This window comes from Eucyclogobius newberryi, unplaced genomic scaffold (assembly GCF_026437365.1).
Source record: "Eucyclogobius newberryi isolate DKJ021-1_F unplaced genomic scaffold, fEucNew1.0.hap1 SCAF_29, whole genome shotgun sequence".
Lineage (NCBI taxonomy): Eukaryota > Metazoa > Chordata > Actinopteri > Gobiiformes > Gobiidae > Eucyclogobius > Eucyclogobius newberryi.
This window is the reverse complement of record NW_027315934.1, coordinates 1,102,941-1,122,586: the sequence shown is the minus strand read 5'-3', so window position 1 is coordinate 1,122,586 and position 19,646 is coordinate 1,102,941. Positions and strand designations below refer to the sequence as shown.

At 50.8% G+C, this 19,646-nt stretch overlaps 3 non-coding genes across 3 annotated transcripts; 1 reads left to right on the top strand and 2 right to left on the bottom strand.

The window, feature by feature from the left end:
• The first annotated feature begins 3,186 nt into the window (after positions 1-3,186).
• Positions 3,187-3,258, top strand: trnam-cau (transfer RNA methionine (anticodon CAU)). The gene has a single exon. It is a non-coding gene; the product is annotated as a tRNA-Met (tRNA).
• Positions 3,259-11,331: 8,073 nt separating this feature from the next.
• Positions 11,332-11,404, bottom strand: trnav-uac (transfer RNA valine (anticodon UAC)). The gene has a single exon. It is a non-coding gene; the product is annotated as a tRNA-Val (tRNA).
• A 2,216-nt stretch (positions 11,405-13,620) lies between these two features.
• trnar-ucu (transfer RNA arginine (anticodon UCU)) lies at positions 13,621-13,711 on the bottom strand. The gene is given in 2 exon segments: positions 13,621-13,656; positions 13,675-13,711. It is a non-coding gene; the product is annotated as a tRNA-Arg (tRNA).
• Between the last annotated feature and the right edge of the window lie 5,935 nt (positions 13,712-19,646).

The following is a 19,646-nucleotide window of genomic DNA, read 5'->3' as shown; positions in this document are numbered from 1 at the left end:
GTGATGGTTTGACTGAGACAGACACAGACACACATGGAGCATGAAGCATTCATCTGTTCACTCTGTGATGGTTTGACTGAGACAGACACAGACACACATGGAGCATGAAGCATTCATCTGTTCACTCTGTGATGGTTTGACTGAGACAGACACAGACACACATGGAGCATGAAGCATTCATCTGTTCACTCTGTGATGGTTTGACTGAGACAGACACAGACACACATGGAGCTCACTCACTTTGGGTTGTCTCTTCTCCAGGAGCATCAGATGCAGAATGTGTGGGACGAGCTGCATCTGAAACAACCAAAACACCACAATATAGGTTTATGTTTGTTTAGATTATTCTATTAAAATGTCAGACCTGGAGCTGAAGTACTTCCAGACTCGGGCAGAACAAACCTCAGCTCCTGTGGAAGTGGCACTGGAGGCTTAAGGGGCAGCACATCTGCAGCAGCTGAAGAGAGGAAAGAAATATATGATACGTTTGATCAACTTTGATCTTACAGTGAATAAGCAACAAGTAAAAGCTCTTACATCCTGTGGTTCCTCCAGAACAGTTGCTGTAAGAGAAGAAGAAGAATAATGAGTCATATTTAGCTGTTAGTAACAACGCACACTTACATTTGACCTGTTGTTTATATCATAAGTAAGTTTATATTGCTGTTTTATTTAGCAATGTTAGTGTGAATGAGCAGAAGAAGCTCTCACTCATTCATATTGAACACCAGATAATATGACTTACTCTCATCACAGATGCATGAATTCAGAGCAGGACCTGAACAGGGTCAGGAACAACTGAACTCATGCACAGGACAGAACGTGTCCCAAAGTGTCTTTCATGGCAGGACATCTGTGTGTGAACTTCTGTAAACCTGAGGATGATGGAGCTCAGCAGCGACTGGACACGGCTGGAATAAAAGACAAACCTTTTTAACACATGATAAATCCAAAATGGAGCTTAAGCGTTACAGACACATTACACACATCCACGTGTTGTTTGGACGGAGATGCTGAGCATTGTCCTCTCCAGCGCGTCCTCTTCAGCCACTACTAAAGGAAAAGACATGAAATGAAACAGAAGTGACTGCTCCTCTACACGGTGTGACTCTGTGTGACTCCACACAAACCAAGAACACACGATTTATGTAGTTATACTCACCCAAGGGCTCACGAGGAGAGCTGGTGGGGACACGAGTGGGTGGAAAAGAGGACAGGGCAGAGGAGGACAGGAGAGAGGAGGACAGGACAGAGGAGGACAGGGCAGAGGAGGACAGGACAGAGGAGGACAGGGCAGAGGAGGACAGGACAGAGGAGGACAGGACAGAGGAGGACAGGGCAGAGGAGGACAGGACAGAGGAGTACGGGGCAGAGGAGGACGGGGCAGAGGACAGGACAGAGGAGGATGGGGCAGAGGAGGACAGGAGGAATTGTTGAGTCATTCATATGGATTTTGGCTCTTGTTTATAGTCTGTTGCTAGGTAACAGTTGTGGAATGTCCTCCACATTAACATGAAGTGAAGGCATTTCCCCATTGTGGGACAAAGTCTCTCTTACTTGTGATGAATTGTTGAAGCTACAACTACTTTTATGCACAATAAGAGACAACACAACACACAGATCACGTAATATTGCACCTTATATAAAACTGCACAACTGCAAACCTTTAAATGTAATAAAGTTTAACTTCACAGGGCTGAATATCACACAAAACTGACAGAAAAGTCGCGTTTAGTTGTTCAACAGAGACATGGAAGTAGCAGTGACTTTATGTGACTAAAAACACAGTTTCAAAAGTGCAAAACACAAGACGAACTTTACCTGAAAACGTCTTCAAATGCCCGTTATAAATGCCACAAAATACGAGTGTTCTGGGGCAGTAAAATGTCCATAAGAAGGTGAAAACAGGAGCAGATCTAGTGCTAAACTTGTCCAGGTCGCACTGAATGAATGACGTCACTCTGCATTCAAACATGGCGCGCTCTCGCCACAGCGCCGCCGCTGGCCAAAAGTATATTACATCCGTAGTGGTTTAACACTACCATAGGAAATGAATGGGATTCTGTTTAGGGCTGTTTAGCTAAAGAATCCAGGTGGCCCGGGTTCAACTCCCGGTATGGGAATATCTAGTCTGTCCTGCTGGAACACTTGTAGCTGCATTATGTACAAGACTCGCTGTGGTTACGAGTACATTCAAGCTGGACGGAGGTGAAGAGAGGCATAGAAACATGGTATCGATTTGGGCGCAGCATGTGAAAATTTGTAATCAACCTTTAGCTTTTCTATGCATCTATAGACTAGCAGGTTGGTTGGTGTTTCTTTTTGGAGCATTTCTCTTAGACAATTGCCAGATTACACTGCAGTGAATTTTAGAGACCTTCACTGAAATATTTCAAATCAGCACATGTGGTGATTCAGTGCAAGCTCCCAGTCCCGCATTACCTTTGAACCTTGCAGCACTTATAAAATTCAAACAATATTATTTCATCCATCCACACTACCTGCAGGAAGGTGAGACAAAGTGGCCCATTCAGGCAGCCTGGGCGACATTCCCAACTTCCAGTATAGGTATGTCTCGCCAAACCTGAGCTTAGAATGCTTAGTAAAACATGCTGTCTCCATGAATTCATGGAGAGTTAAATCTGGTAATGTAATTGCGCTAGTTTCAGAAAATAATGTGGGTAATTTCCACTTTCTTAAACACAGTTTAAAGGTGTATTGTTGTTGTGGCCGAGAGGTTAAGGCGATGGACTTGAAATCCATTGGGTTCGATTCCTGTCAGCAACGTGTGTTTAGCAGCACAGATTTTGAGATTGCGTTCTATTCTATAAACCAGCATGTTTGGTGATGTTTAATTTCGGAGCCATTCTTTCAGAACGAGGGCATGTATGAAATCCTTGTTTCAATCCCCTGCATCTCCATTCAATATTCTGTTGATGGCACAAAGTGAAAAGTGTTGACTCCAGGTCTTGCTTGGAAAATAATCATGACAGGCAAGAGATGGTTATGTAGCTCAGTGTTAGAGCACAGTCTTTCGTAGCAAGATCCCAGTTCCACATTCCTTTAAAATTAGATTTCATATTTTGAAGCAATTTGAGTCTATTAGACGTATACAGCCCCATGGGCATTACGCACTGGCCTCTTGAACCGGGATTGTGGGTTTGAGTCCCATGATCATAGCCATTCAGCAGAGTGGCGCAGCGGTAGCGTGCTGGGCCCATAACCCAGAGGTCGATGGATCGAAACCATCCTCTGCTAGATTTTTTTTTACTTGCATTATTGCGATTGTCAATCCAAATGAACCAAGCTAGTCAGTAATGTGTTGGATGATGGAAGCCGATCTTCAGCGCAAGCTCCCAGTTCCACATTTGCTTTGAATCTAGCAGCACATTTCTTTTTCCATCCTATATTGTTATTTCTTTTTTGGGGAAAAGGATAGCTGAGTAGTGAAAGAAGATGTAGGTCAAAAAAGACCCATGAATAGACATTTTGAAGCAATTTGAGTCTATTATGGGTACATAACCCCATAAGCAATATGCACAGGATACTAGCCTCCAAAATCCGGGATTGTGGATTTCAGGTCCATGGTCTAATAGGCTGAGCCACAAGGAAAATACTAATCCCTAGACTTGTTGCACGTGGAATGGGCTTATATCTATTACATACAGAACTGTTCCTTAACTCTCAAGCATCAATGAGGCCTTCTTTATACGTCATAAGGCGCTGGTACAGCTAGCAGCCCGGTGTAAACGCTCTCTCTTTTTTCTCACACTTATTGTGCTTTATCTCCTATATTTTGTAAATATAGTTAGTATATTTTTTCTATTTTACTGTAGGATAGGGACACGCGCTGGAATCATTTTTAATTCAACTGTTTTTGACTTTATTCGGCTGGATTGAGTGTTTTCGTCGTGTCGTGGCGATGTGTCTTGGCTCTGAGTCGGCGCCGTACCGCGCTTACACAAAGGAGGAACTAATGAAACTGCGGAGAACAGTCGTCTTACCCGGAGATCTTCACGTTATCCCGGCGGACATCATAAGGAAAACGCAACGAAGCAGACGGGCTGGACGTAAACTCCGAGAGAAGAGAGGGACAAACAGGAAGTCGGTTCCCGCCGTAGTCATGGGTAACGTGAGGTCCCTTCAAAATAAAATGACGGAAATAGCGAGCCTCATGCGGTCCCAGAGGATTTATAGGGACAGCAGTGTCTTGATTTTCACAGAGACCTGGTTAACAGCAGAAATGCCAGACTCTATTGTAGGTTTGGACAATTTTCATCTGCTGCGGGCGGACAGAACGAGAGAATGCGGGAAGAAAAGATATATTATCTGCCCCGGGAGTTCTCACATGTGATTTTGATCGCAGTCTATGTGGCCCCGTCTGCCAATGCTGAATATGCTTGTGAAGCACTGCTCTCCTGCACTTGTAGGCTGCAAACACAGCACCCACAGGCTCTCTCCCTCGTCTCTGGTGACTTTAACCACGCTTCTCCCTCTTCTGTTCTACCAACATACACCCAGTATGTTACCTGCCCCACCAGAAACAATAGAACATTGGACTTGTTTTTTGCCAACACCAAGGAGGCTTATTCCTCTTTCCCCCTCCCTCCCCTGGGCAGCTCGGACCACAACCTTGTACATCTGGGGCCTGTGTATGAACCCATCGTGCCCATGTGGGACAATAAAGGAATATCTTATCTTATCTGATCTGATCTGATCTGATCTGATCTTATCTTATCTTATTGATTGTTTTTGTCCATTCTATCATTTTAGAGCTCATGCTTGGCATGTATGAGGTCCTGGGTTCAATTCCCAGCATCTCCAACCAGCACTCACCTCCGCGTACAGCCCGTTGTCAGCCTGGAAGTGCCCCGGAGTCTGGTAAAATCAAGCCGAAAATAGACCCTCTCATGCCGGGTCTGGGCGGCGCTAAGAGCGGGAGGAGTGCGGGGCTCATTCAGAGGCTCCATGATCCGCCTTACAACCAGCTCTCACCTCCACGTACAGCCCGTGGTCAGCGTGACACTGTGCTCTGCCCCGAGCAATCAGAGCAAACAGCAAGCTTCTGGAAGTGCCCGCGAGTCTGGTAAAATCAAGCCGAAAATAGACCCTCTCATGCCCGGTCTGAGCGGCGCTTAGAGCGCGGAGGAGCGCGGAGCGCGGGGCTCCATTCAGAGGCTCCGTGATCCGACGCTCACCTCCGCACCTCCGAACCATGACTTGAGATTACGGCTGTGAAGGAGCCTTGGAAGCTGGATAAAACCAGAACGGGGCCCATCGATCGCGGTTCTCGTGTGGCCGTCAAACGAGCTCCTCCCCCGGTAGCCGCACAACCAGGAAATGTACCTGTTTCGATTGCGAAAAACGTCATTCTCAAAAACCGCCCGCCCGTCCCTCCCAGCATTACCATTTTGCACATCCCGCGTGAGAGCAGCGTAGGAATTTCTCGGGAGCAGCGTGATTTAGCCCGGGACTCTTGAGCTGAACGCTTATTTCCACGAGCCCAAAAAACGACTAAGTCCAATGGTATATAGTGTACTATTGCCGAAAAACGACAGAGTCTTTAGGTATAGTGTACTATTTCGGTTTTTACTCTAAGTCCCTCAGGGGCATATGGTGCTATACTATGATGGTCAGATCACCTCCAGGCCCCAGGGGAGTGCTTTTCTGGGGGCAAACAGTGCACTGATAATGGGGGATTATTTCATTTGGCTCATTTTGGTGTTTTTTCACATTTTAACCCATTTTCACCCCTTTTGCTCACAACTTCATACTACGGCCCGGAAAAACGACAGAGTCGCTCGGGTATAGTGTACTATTGCCGAAAAATGACAGAGTCTTTTCAGGTATAGTGTACTATTTCGGTTTTTACTCTAAGTCCCTCAGGGGCATATGGTGCTATACTATGATGGTCAGATCACCTCCAGGCCCCAGGGGAGTGCTTTTCTGGGGGCAAACAGTGCACTAATGATGGGGGATTATTTCATTTGGCTCATTTTGGTGTTTTTTCACATTTTAACCCATTTTCACCCCTTTTGCTCACAACTTCATACTACGGCCCGGAAAAACGACAGAGTCGCTCGGATATAGTGTACTATTGCCGAAAAATGACAGAGTCTTTTCAGGTATAGTGTACTATTTCGGTTTTTACTCTAAGTCCCTCAGGGGCATATGGTGCTATACTATGATGGTCAGATCACCTCCAGGCCCCAGGGGAGTGCTTTTCTGGGGGCAAACAGTGCACTGATGATGGGGGATTATTTCATTTGGCTCATTTTGGTGTTTTTTCACATTTTAACCCATTTTCACCCCTTTTGCTCACAACTTCATACTACGGCCCGGAAAAACGACAGAGTCGCTCGGGTATAGTGTACTATTGCCGAAAAATGACAGAGTCTTTTCAGGTATAGTGTACTATTTCGGTTTTTACTCTAAGTCCCTCAGGGGCATATGGTGCTATACTATGATGGTCAGATCACCTCCAGGCCCCAGGGGAGTGCTTTTCTGGGGGCAAACAGTGCACTGATGATGGGGGATTATTTCATTTTGCTCATTTTGGTGTTTTTTCACATTTTAACCCATTTTCACCCCTTTTGCTCACAACTTCATACTACGGCCCGGAAAAACGACAGAGTCGCTTGGGTATAGTGTACTATTGCCGAAAAATGACAGAGTCTTTTCAGGTATAGTGTACTATTTCGGTTTTTACTCTAAGTCCCTCAGGGGCATATGGTGCTATACTCTGATGGTCAGATCACCTCCAGGCCCCAGGGGAGTGCTTTTCTGGGGGCAAACAGTGCACTGATGATGGGGGATTATTTCATTTTGCTCATTTTGGTGTTTTTTCACATTTTAACCCATTTTCACCCCTTTTGCTCACAACTTCATACTACGGCCCGGAAAAACGACAGTCGCTCGGGTATAGTGTACTATTGCCGAAAAATGACAGAGTCTTTTCAGGTATAGTGTACTATTTCGGTTTTTACTCTAAGTCCCTCAGGGGCATATGGTGCTATACTATGATGGTCAGATCACCTCCAGGCCCCAGGGGAGTGCTTTTCTGGGGGCAAACAGTGCACTGATGATGGGGGATTATTTCATTTTGCTCATTTTGGTGTTTTTTCACATTTTAACCCATTTTCACCCCTTTTGCTCACAACTTCATACTACGGCCCGGAAAAACGACAGTCGCTCGGGTATAGTGTACTATTGCCGAAAAATGACAGAGTCTTTTCAGGTATAGTGTACTATTTCGGTTTTTACTCTAAGTCCCTCAGGGGCATATGGTGCTATACTATGATGGTCAGATCACCTCCAGGCCCCAGGGGAGTGCTTTTCTGGGGGCAAACAGTGCACTGATGATGGGGGATTATTTCATTTTGCTCATTTTGGTGTTTTTTCACATTTTAACCCATTTTCACCCCTTTTGCTCACAACTTCATACTACGGCCCGGAAAAACGACAGAGTCGCTCGGGTATAGTGTACTATTGCCGAAAAATGACAGAGTCTTTTCAGGTATAGTGTACTATTTTGGTTTTTACTCTAAGTCCCTCAGGGGCATATGGTGCTATACTATGATGGTCAGATCACCTCCAGGCCCCAGGGAAGTGCTTTTCTAGGGGCAAACAGTGCACTGATGATGGGGGATTATTTCATTTGGCTCATTTTGGTGTTTTTTCACATTTTAACCCATTTTCACCCCTTTTGCTCACAACTTCATACTACGGCCCGGAAAAACGACAGAGTCGCTCGGGTATAGTGTACTATTGCCGAAAAATGACAGAGTCTTTTCAGGTATAGTGTACTATTTCGGTTTTTACTCTAAGTCCCTCAGGGGCATATGGTGCTATACTATGATGGTCAGATCACCTCCAGGCACCAGGGGAGTGCTTTTCTGGGGGCAAACAGTGCACTGATGATGGGGGATTATTTCATTTGGCTCATTTTGGTGTTTTTTCACATTTTAACCCATTTTCACCCCTTTTGCTCACAACTTCATACTACGGCCCGGAAAAACGACAGAGTCGCTCGGGTATAGTGTACTATTGCCGAAAAATGACAGAGTCTTTTCAGGTATAGTGTACTATTTCGGTTTTTACTCTAAGTCCCTCAGGGGCATATGGTGCTATACTATGATGGTCAGATCACCTCCAGGCCCCAGGGGAGTGCTTTTCTGGGGGCAAACAGTGCACTGATGATGGGGGATTATTTCATTTTGCTCATTTTGGTGTTTTTTCACATTTTAACCCATTTTCACCCCTTTTGCTCACAACTTCATACTACGGCCCGGAAAAACGACAGAGTCGCTCGGGTATAGTGTACTATTGCCGAAAAATGACAGAGTCCCTCGGGTATAGTGTACTATTGCCGAAAAACGACAGAGTCCCTCGGGTATAGTGTACTATTGCCGAAAAACGACAGAGTCCCTCGGGTATAGTGTACTATTGCCGAAAAACGACAGAGTCCCTCGGGTATAGTGTACTATTGGCTGGAAGCTCGGTTTTTTTTCTAAGTCCAGCAGGGGTATATGGTACTATATTCTGGTGGTCAGATCACCTCCAGGCCCCAGGGGAGTGCTTTTCTGGGGGCAAACAGTGCACTGATGATGGGGGATTATTTCATTTTGCTCATTTTGGTGTTTTTTCACATTTTAACCCATTTTCACCCCTTTTGCTCACATCTTCAAACTCGGGCCCTGATTACAAGTTCTGACCAAATGATGACAAACACGGTATTTATTATGTATTTTTTTCATTTTTTTTATTTTTCCAACTTATACATCCATCATTGGTGCCAGGCAGGTTGTGGAGAAAGCAGTGAAGAAAGGAGAGAGCCATCACAGAAAAGATGTCCATCCAGGGTCAAGGTACCCTGCACTTTTACATATCCAAATGACAGCATTTAAAGTTTTTTAGCGTATGGTATCTCTCGTTGCATGGAACCGCACAAACGCCACACTGACGGCACCTGTACTTTGTTTGCCGCCTGCCTTTGGTACGAGAGCGGTCAGAGCACACGGCGCAGTCTGGACGTCCCTCTGCTTGACAAAGCCAATGACGCTCTGTGAGTCTCTGTGGCATTTCACCCTCCGGTCTTGAGCGCCTTTCTTGTTTTTTGGAGTGATCAGCCAGTAATGCATCAATAATGTTCTGAATGTAAACCTTTAAAGGTTTGTGTGGGCCTGGAGTGGATTTGGTGTATATGATGTGTGAGTTGACAATACTTATGCTTATAATGGCATTGAATATGCGATGATACCATTTCCGGGACCTGTGTGGAAAGAGGTATGTCTTCATCCTCTGGTCAGCAGTGTCCACTCCACCCATGTAGGCGTTGTACTGGTCGACACATACAGGTCTTTTGATGTCACGGAAGCCAGTGTCATCTGTCTTGGATCGGATCCTCCTCTGAACACAATCATTTCCATAGACTGTGGACAACATGGTGAGACGTTTAGTATCGTGCCAAGCACAAGCCAGGAGTTTTCCCTTTCTGCAAAAAACTGGGTCATCTCCTTTTTTCAGCTGTAAGACACTTTTACCAAGGCATTTTGGCATCCCCAACCTGGTAATCCTTACCGTCCCACACAGTCCAGTTTCCAAATCTGCTAATTCATTTGCAATTACAGGCGAGGTATAGTAACTGTCCATGTAAATCTCGTGTCCTTTGCCCGTAAAGGGAGAAACCAACTCACGGACAACTGCGTGTGTTGCACTGATGTTGCTTGCATTATTTTTGTACTGTCCAGTGTGCATTGACCAGCGCAAAACATACCCTGAACAGCTTTCACTCAGGGCATACACTCTATAGCCATATTTGTCAGGTTTATTCGGAGGGTAACATTTTAGTGAAGATCTCCCCTTGAAAGCTATTGTCATTTCATCTAAAGAAAGCTCCTTGATTGGACTGTAAACTGCTGCAAATTTGGGAATAATCAAATCTATTATTGGGCGGACTTTGAACAGTTTATCGTGCCCGGGCTCGCCTGTTCTCACATAATCATTATTGTTGACAAAATGAAAGAACGAAAGAATGATTTCAAATCTGTTTCTTGACATTACATTTCCAAATCCAGGCGTTTGTGTAAGCCAAAATGTTCCCCAGTAATCCTCGATTTCAGGTTTCTCAACAAGGCCCATGGAGAGATGCAAAGCGAAGAAAGCTTTCATTTCGGTGACTGATACATGATACCACTCAAGAAATCTTGAATGTGGCTTCAGAATCATAGGTGCCATAAACGGATGTGCATATCTATTTGTCTCATCAGTAATGAAAGTCCAAAACTGATCGGTCAGAAAGAGTGACAGAATATCAAATGGATTAGCATCCGTCAGATCCATCTCTCCTGTGTAGCCAACTGGGTCTTCAAAAGGTTTGATCCATGCCTCAAATACCTCGACCTCTCTCAGCATGTCCCAGCTCTCATCCACCGGGCAAGTTTTACTGCAGCCACTGGTTCCACTGGTTCCTCGCCTCCGTCTGTCCTTTGCACCTGTCCGTTGTTTCGAAGTCCCTTCATCTCCACTTGGAAATCCATCGTCACTCTCGGGGAGATAATTTCCTTCAGAGTCAGAATCTGCTGTAAATTGCATGCCACGTGTACTTCCTCCGGCCATTTTTTTCCTTACCGGATCTGCCCTAGATCATACCTGGCTAATAAGAGGAAGTTGCACCGAACCGACCAATGACTGAAGTGATTCATTTTCTACTATTATTTCATAAATTTCCTTGTACGGTAAAGTCGCATTTCTGCGACTTTGGCGCTTAAAGGGTTTTAATTAAACCAACTTTTAATAACTCCTGCCGACTTGTTGACAGAATTTGGGGTGGAATGACGCAACAATCTTCACATTGTCCCCCTATGTAAAAAACACCCTTGAACGTGTGTTTTAAATCATATCAGATTGATAACCAACCCACAGCAAAGTTACCTAGAGAGATTGTGCACACGCATTTCCATTGGCATCCAGCAAATATCAAATGCTTGGGGTGTATAAGTAGGTTCCTGTTTAAGACATGAACCCACCAGCTGTCCTTACCAAAATAACTCATTTGGCAGAGCGATAGACTGAAGATCTAGAAGTCCCTGGTTCATCCCCAGATTTCTGCATGAGAACATAGAAAGCGCATTTCTTTAAACCTTGTTGAAAGAATTAGAGGACTGAATGAAAGATACAAGATGATAGGTACGCTGTAGCTATTGAACACAATATGAGCTCAACAGATGAAGCTTTTATTTCAGTATGCAAGAGGGGAACAGTAAAGTCATGGAGCTTTAAAGCACCAACAGCATGCTCAAAGTCAATGAGAGTTTGCATGAAACACACAGCTGGTTTCACTGGGGATCGAACCCAGGACCTTCTGCGTGTAAAGCAGATGTGATGACCTCTACACAATGAAACCACAGAGCATGTGCCTGCATCCTACATGGCTGCTCTCTTTGATTTGCCCTGTTGAGTAAATCTACTATTTGTTTTGCAAGTCTTTTGTGTAACTGTCTTTCACATAGCTCAAATTGGAGCTACATTATAAAGGTGCAGAACTACACGAACATTGATCAAGACTAGGTAATCAGGATCTACTTTTATTTATTAGCCAAAATATGAAAATCATAAGCCATTTTACAAATAATTGCACTATTAAATGCACACAGACATAGCACATGAGGGCAAGGGTAGACACGACTTGGATCAAAATGTTACCTTAGCAAAAAGTAGCTGTATAGAAATGAACTCTGGCAAAAATGATCAGAATGAAAAATACTCACACACAAAGAAAGTACCCATACAAAAATATTCAATTCAAGTGGGGGCGAAGCTAAAACTACAATCCAACTATGAAGCACTTTCTGTGAATTGCAGACAGACAGTGGCTCTGGTTGAGGTCTAATTGGAAATAAAACTTGGAACAAGAGTCATGATTGCTGCAGTACAATTCCTATTTTTGACAAGACAAACCAAATGAGGAACATGAAGAAGCACAAGTGGTGACAATAAAATGGTTCATTTATTTGCCTGCACTGACAACGCAATGGATCCTCTTCACGTGTCTTCATGGCTGCCTCTGGGCTGTTGTGCTGGCTAAGGTGAGTGAATGGCCAATGTATGTACTGTATGCCATTGCCATATGATGCGTCCATCAGTCGGTAGAGCATCAGACTTTTAATCTGAGGGTCCAGGGTTCAAGTCCCTGTTCAGGTGACTCTTCATGTGTGGTTGAAGAACTGTAAAATTTGATGTGGAAAAAAGGTCTTTCCAAGTTTCTTTACAAATGCTTATCTTGTATATCTCCCAAGATTTTTAGTCTCTTTACAGTTATTAAACCAACTTTTAATAACTCCTGCCGAATATTAACCCGCTTTGTCATTAGCAGGTCCAGAGTGTGCCCTTTGCCCTTGGTGGGGCCACTCAGGTGCTGAGTAAGACCAAAGCTTCTGAGGAAAGTGCCAAACTCTTTAGAAGAAGACGAGGTTGAGCGGGGCGTGAAGGAAGGAAGGAACAGTCACTCACGTACGGGAAACTCCTACCAAGCAGTGGCCAGCCTATAGCACACTGGGATTCTGTGGTAATTGAACCAAGTTTAGCAGTTCCTTTCATCAGTTAATAACACAAGCATGCTTTCCTATTTACCAATGTAGATAACAGGGGTTACAACAGTAACTTTGGTGGGTCTCGAACTCACAGCCTTTGAATGCCTTTGCAACTTTTGTCTGATTCCCCTTTTTCACAAAAGCAAAACAGTCATCCGAAAACGGTCTACATCAATCAATCAATCAATCAATCAATCAATCAATCAATCATTCAATCAACCCTTACCATCAAACTGAGAAACAAGGAGTGAAAAGAGTGCATTTACTCTGTTTATTCAGGGATACTTTTCAATCTCTAATTGCAAAATGTAAGAGCTCTTTCGGGTGATAAGGTTTTCTGTACATGTAAACAACTGATTTGCTTGAAAGGCTATCATTAAGGCACTGCTGGGATTTGAACCCTGGATCTCCTGTTTACTAGACAGGCACTTTGACCATCTAAGCCACAGAGCCTCTTAAATGCTACTTTAACCTGTTTCACCAAGATATTCAGTGACCAATGTTACCTCATAGATTTTGCCTGCGATAGCTCTTTCAATCTTCCCTGGGTGGGCTCGAACCACCAACCTCCAGGTTAACAGCAGAGCGCGCTGGCCAATTGCGCCACAGAGACAAACAGCCCGCCCAATTAAATATTTGTGACTCGACAAGCCGCAATATCTTTTTTTTTAAAGCGAGCCAGCAACATTCGAAAGTTCAGCCCCTGTCCAATCAACTGTGTTTAATGGAGAACGAGGGCATCAATCTTTCTACCTTTGAGCTAAATCCCCTGTACCAATGTAGCTATAAAAAAACTGGAAGTCTTTCAATCAATCGACTCTCGCCAATTTATTGCGCACTCAATATACTGCAGTTAATCTGGATATTGAGGAAAAATTGCAAGATAATGTTATTTGACATAATGCCGATGTATTTGCTTACTTTTTCAAGCACCCTTGGCAATTGAACCTCGTTCAGCAGTGCCTTTCATCAGATAGTAAAGCGAGCAGATTTTCCATTGTAAAAAACTAATATGTTCTCTCACCATTAGCGACTCTGGTGGGACTCAAACCCACAACCTTTAAATGCCCTTGCAAATTATGCCTAGAAGTCCAATGCGCTATCCATTGCGCCACAGAGTCCATACATCCTTCCATGGTGCGTTTCCATAAACGCAAAACACGTTTTTCATCCAAAATGAGTCCACATCAGTCATTCCTTGCCAACAAACTGAGAATCAAAAAGTGAAAAGAGTGCAGTTAATCTGTGTGTGCAGGGATACTTTTCCATCTTATTCCAATTTGTAACAGCAGCGCATTTTCTGTCATTGTAAATAATTTGCATACTTGAATGGACAACTGAGTAGTAGTAGGTTTGAGATGGGCCGGTAATTATTTAGCACTGTGGCATCAAGACTGCTCTTCTTTAAGAGAGGCTTAATGACTGCAGTTTTAAGGATCTTGGGAAAATTCCAGATCCAAGCAACATGTTGACTTTTTGATTGATTGGAGCCAACAGACTGCTCACCATAGACTTTAAAAATCTAGTAGGCAATGCATAAAGGCAGCATGTAGTGGAACTCAGACTTGTGGTGATCTCTTGGAAAGTTTTGTCAGCCACAAATGCAAAATGGGTTAACTCCAGTTGTCTAGCTGGCTGCGTGCTTGTTATCTGCAAATAATGGTATTTTTAATGTTCTGAACTGAGTCTTGCAAAGAAGACTGCAAACTCATTGCACCTGGAGAAATACAGAAACCATCAGACAAAGTAACATTTACCACACTGTAATTTGAAATATTAACCCGCTTTGTCATTAGCAGGTCCAGAGTGTGCCCTTTGCTCTTGGTGGGGCCACTCAGGTGCTGAGTAAGACCAAAGCTTCTGAGGACAGCGCCAAACTCTTTAGAAGAAGACGAGGTTGAGCGGGGCGTGAAGGAAGCAAGGAACAGTCACTCACGTACGGGAAACTCCTACCAAGCAGTGGCCAGCCTATAGCACACTGGGATTCTGTGGTAATTGAACCAAGTTTAGCAGTTCCTTTCATCAGTTAACCCTTTAGGCGCCAGAGATTATGGATGAAATAAATGTATAAATAAAAAACTTCCTGAGATACAGAGAACTGAAGCCGGGGCACAGCTCTGGGTCGGCAGTGCCCCTGGAGGCCCGTAGAAGCTCCACACTCCAGTTGATTCTTGGATAAAAGGGCACCCAGCCGGTCTCGAACTCGCGTGAGGCGGAGCAGGGATCATCCACCCCGCACACGGCCAGACTTTGCCCGGCCAGGGAGCACCTTCTGCGGGTCGGAGGCTCCGGGTCGGAGCCCCTGGAGCCTGGAGCCCTCACCGGGCCCCGAACTCGGCTGCCGGAGGCAGTGCAGTGCCTCATGGATAAAAGGGCACCCAGCCGGTCTCGAACTCGCGTGAGGCGGAGCAGGGATCATCCACCCCGCACACGGCCAGACTTTGCCCGGCCAGGGAGCACCTTCTGCGGGTCGGAGGCTCCGGGTCGGAGCCCCTGGAGCCTGGAGCCCTCACCGGGCCCCGAACTCGGCTGCCGGAGGCAGTGCAGTGCCTCATGGATAAAAGGGCACCCAGCCGGTCTCGAACTCGCGTGAGGCGGAGCAGGGATCATCCACCCCGCACACGGCCAGACTTTGCCCGGCCAGGGAGCACCTTCTGCGGGTCGGAGGCTCCGGGTCGGAGCCCCTGGAGCCTGGAGCCCTCACCGGGCCCCGAACTCGGCTGCCGGAGGCAGTGCAGTGCCTAATGGATAAAAGGGCACCCAGCCGGTCTCGAACTCGCGTGAGGCGGAGCAGGGATCATCCACCCCGCACACGGCCAGACTTTGCCCGGCCAGGGAGCACCTTCTGCGGGTCGGAGGCTCCGGGTCGGAGCACCTGGAGCCTGGAGCCCTCACCGGGCCCCGAACTCGGCTGCCGGAGGCAGTGCAGTGCCTCATGGATAAAAGGGCACCCAGCCGGTCTCGAACTCGCGTGAGGCGGAGCAGGGATCATCCACCCCGCACACGGCCAGACTTTGCCCGGCCAGAGAGCACCTTCTGCGGGTCGGAGGCTCCGGGTCGGAGCCCCTGGAGCCTGGAGCCCTCACCGGGCCCCGAACTCGGCTGCCGGAGGCAGTGCAGTGCCTCATGGATAAAAGGGCACCCAGCCGGTCTCGAACTCGCGTGAGGCGGAGCAGGGATCATCCACCCCGCACACGGCCAGACTTTGCCCGGCCAGGGAGCACCTTCTGCGGGTCGGAGGCTCCGGGTCGGAGCCCCTGGAGTCTGGAGCCCTCACCGGGCCCCGAACTCGGCTGCCGGAGGCAGTGCAGTGCCTCATGGATAAAAGGGCACCCAGCCGGTCTCGAACTCGCGTGAGGCGGAGCAGGGATCATCCACCCCGCACACGGCCAGACTTTGCCCGGGGAAGGGCCACTCTGGCTGGGCTTGGCCCCCACTGAGCACCCCCTGGAACCCTTGGAGCCCCCGGAGCACCTCCAGAGCCACCCCCCACTCCTCCAGACTCTGCCCGGGGAAGGGCCACTCTGGCTGGGCATGGCCTCCACTGAGCACCCCCTGGAGCCCCCGGAGCACCTCCAGAGCCACCCCCCACTCTCCCCAGACTATGCCCGGGGAAGGGCCACTCTGGCTGGGCATGGCCTCCGCCGAGCACCCCCTGGAACCCCTGGAGCTCCTCCAGAGCCACCCCCCACTCCTCCAGACTCACCCCGGGGAAGGGCCACTCTGGCTGGGCATGGCCTCCACTGAGCACCCCCTGGAGCCCCCGGAGCACCTCCAGAGCCACCCCCCACTCTCCCCAGATTCTGCCCGGGGAAGGGCCACTCTGGCTGGGCATGGCCTCCGCTGAGCACCCCCTGGAGCCCCCGGAGCACCTCCAGAGCCACCCCCCACTCTCCCCAGACTCACCCCGGGGAAGGGCCACTCTGGCTGGGCATGGCCTCCGCTGAGCACCCCCTGGAACCCCTGGAGCCCCTGGAGCCCCCGGAGCACCTCCAGAGCCACCCCCCACTCCTCCAGACTCTGCCCGGGGAAGGGACACTCTGGCTGGGCATGGCCTCCACTGAGCACCCCCTGGAGCCCCCGGAGCACCTCCAGAGCCACCCCCCACTCTCCCCAGACTATGCCCGGGGAAGGGCCACTCTGGCTGGGCATGGCCTCCGCCGCGCACCCCCTGGAGCCCCCGGAGCACCTCCAGAGCCACCCCCCACTCCTCCAGACTCTGCCCGGGGAAGGGACACTCTGGCTGGGCATGGCCTCCACTGAGCACCCCCTGGAGCCCCCGGAGCACCTCCAGAGCCACCCCCCACTCTCCCCAGACTATGCCCGGGGAAGGGCCACTCTGGCTGGGCATGGCCTCCGCCGAGCACCCCCTGGAACCCCTCCAGAGCCACCCCCCACTCCTCCAGACTCACCCCGGGGAAGGGCCACTCTGGCTGGGCATGGCCTCCACTGAGCACCCCCTGGAGCCCCCGGAGCACCTCCAGAGCCACCCCCCACTCTCCCCAGACTATGCGCGGGGAAGGGCCACTCTGGCTGGGCATGGCCTCCGCCGAGCACCCCCTGGAACCCCTGGAGCTCCTCCAGAGCCACCCCCCACTCTCCCCAGACTCACCCCGGGGAAGGGCCACTCTGGCTGGGCATGGTCTCCACCAAGCACCCCCTGGAGCCCCCGGAGCACCTCCAGAGCCACCCCCCACTCCTCCAGACTCACCCCGGGGAAGGGACACTCTGGCTGGGCATGGCCTCCGCCGAGCACCCCCTGGAGCCCCCGGAGCACCCCCAGAGCCACCCCCCACTCTCCCCAGACTCACCCCGGGGAAGGGACACTCTGGCTGGGCATGGCCTCCACTGAGCACCCCCTGGAACCCCTGGAGCTCCTCCAGAGCCACCCCCCACTCCTCCAAACTCACCCCGGGGAAGGGCCACTCTGGCTGGGCATGGCCTCCACTGAGCACCCCCTGGAGCCCCCGGAGCACCTCCAGAGCCACCCCCCACTCTCCCCAGACTCACCCCGGGGAAGGGCCACTCTGGCTGGGCATGGCCTCCGCTGAGCACCCCCTGGAGCCCCTGGAGCCCCCGGAGACCCTCCAGAGCCACCCCCCACTCCTCCAGACTCACCCCGGGGAAGGGACACTCTGGCTGGGCATGGCCTCCGCCGAGCAGCCCCTGGAGCCCCCGGAGACCCTCCAGAGCCACCCCCCACTCTCCCCAGACTCACCCCGGGGAAGGTCCACTCTGGCTGGGCATGGCCTCCGCCGAGCACCCCCTGGAGCCCCCGGAGCACCCCCAGAGCCACCCCCCCCACTCTCCCCAGACTCTGCCCGGGGAAGGGCCACTCTGGCTGGGCATGGCCTCCACCAAGCACCCCCTGGAGCCCCCCGGAGCACCTCCAGAGCCACCCCCCACTCCTCCAGACTCACCCCGGGGAAGGGACACTCTGGCTGGGCATGGCCTCCACTGAGCACCCCCTGGAGCCCCCGGAGCACCTCCAGAGCCACCCCCCACTCTCCCCAGACTATGCCCGGGGAAGGGCCACTCTGGCTGGGCATGGCCTCCGCCGAGCACCCCCTGGAGCCCCCGGAGCACCTCCACAGCCACCCCCCACTCCTCCAGACTCTGCCCGGGGAAGGGACACTCTGGCTGGGCATGGCCTCCACTGAGCACCCCCTGGAGCCCCCGGAGCACCTCCAAAGCCACCCCCCACTCTCCCCAGACTATGCCCGGGGAAGGGCCACTCTGGCTGGGCATGGCCTCCACTGAGCACCCCCTGGAGCCCCCGGAGCACCTCCAGAGCCACCCCCCACTCTCCCCAGACTATGCCCGGGGAAGGGCCACTCTGGCTGGGCATGGCCTCCGCCGAGCACCCCCTGGAACCCCTGGAGCTCCTCCAGAGCCACCCCCCACTCCTCCAGACTCACCCCGGGGAAGGGCCACTCTGGCTGGGCATGGCCTCCACTGAGCACCCCCTGGAGCCCCCGGAGCACCTCCAGAGCCACCCCCTTCACTCTCCCCAGACTATGCCCGGGGAAGGGCCACTCTGGCTGGGCATGGCCTCCGCCGAGCACCCCCTTGATCCCCTCCAGAGCCACCCCCCACTCCTCCAGACTTTGCCCGGGGAAGGGCCACTCTGGCTGGGCATGGCCCCCACTGAGCACCCCCTGGAACCCCTGGAGCCCCCGGAGCACCTCCAGAGCCACCCCCCACTCCTCCAGACTCTGCCCGGGGAAGGGCAACTCTGGCTGGGCATGGCCTCCACTGAGCACCCCCTGGAGCCCCCGGAGCACCTCCAGAGCCACCCCCCACTCTCCCCAGACTATGCCCGGGGAAGGGCCACTCTGGCTGGGCATGGCCTCCACTGAGCACCCCCTGGAGCCCCCGGAGCACCTCCAGAGCCACCCCCCACTCTCCCCAGACTATGCCCGGGGAAGGGCCACTCTGGCTGGGCATGGCCTCCGCCGAGCACCCCCTGGAACCCCTGGAGCCCCTCCAAAGCCACCCCCCACTCCTCCAGACTCACCCCGGGGAAGGGCCACTCTGGCTGGGCATGGCCTCCACTGAGCACCCCCTGGAGCCCCCGGAGCACCTCCAGAGCCACCCCCCACTCTCCCCAGACTATGCCCGGGGAAGGGCCACTCTGGCTGTGCATGGCCTCCGCCGAGCACCCCCTGGAACCCCTGGAGCTCCTCCAGAGCCACCCCCCACTCTCCCCAGACTCACCCCGGGGAAGGGCCACTCTGGCTGGGCATGGTCTCCACCAAGCACCCCCTGGAGCCCCCGGAGCACCTCCAGAGCCACCCCCCACTCCTCCAGACTCACCGCGGGGAAGGGACACTCTGGCTGGGCATGGCCTCCGCCGAGCACCCCCTGGAGCCCCCGGAGCACCCCCAGAGCCACCCCCCACTCTCCCCAGACTCACCCCGGGGAAGGGACACTCTGGCTGGGCATGGCCTCCACTGAGCACCCCCTGGAACCCCTGGAGCCCCGGGAGCACCTCCAGAGCCACCCCCCACTCTCCCCAGACTCTGCCCGGGGAAGGGCCACTCTGGCTGGGCATGG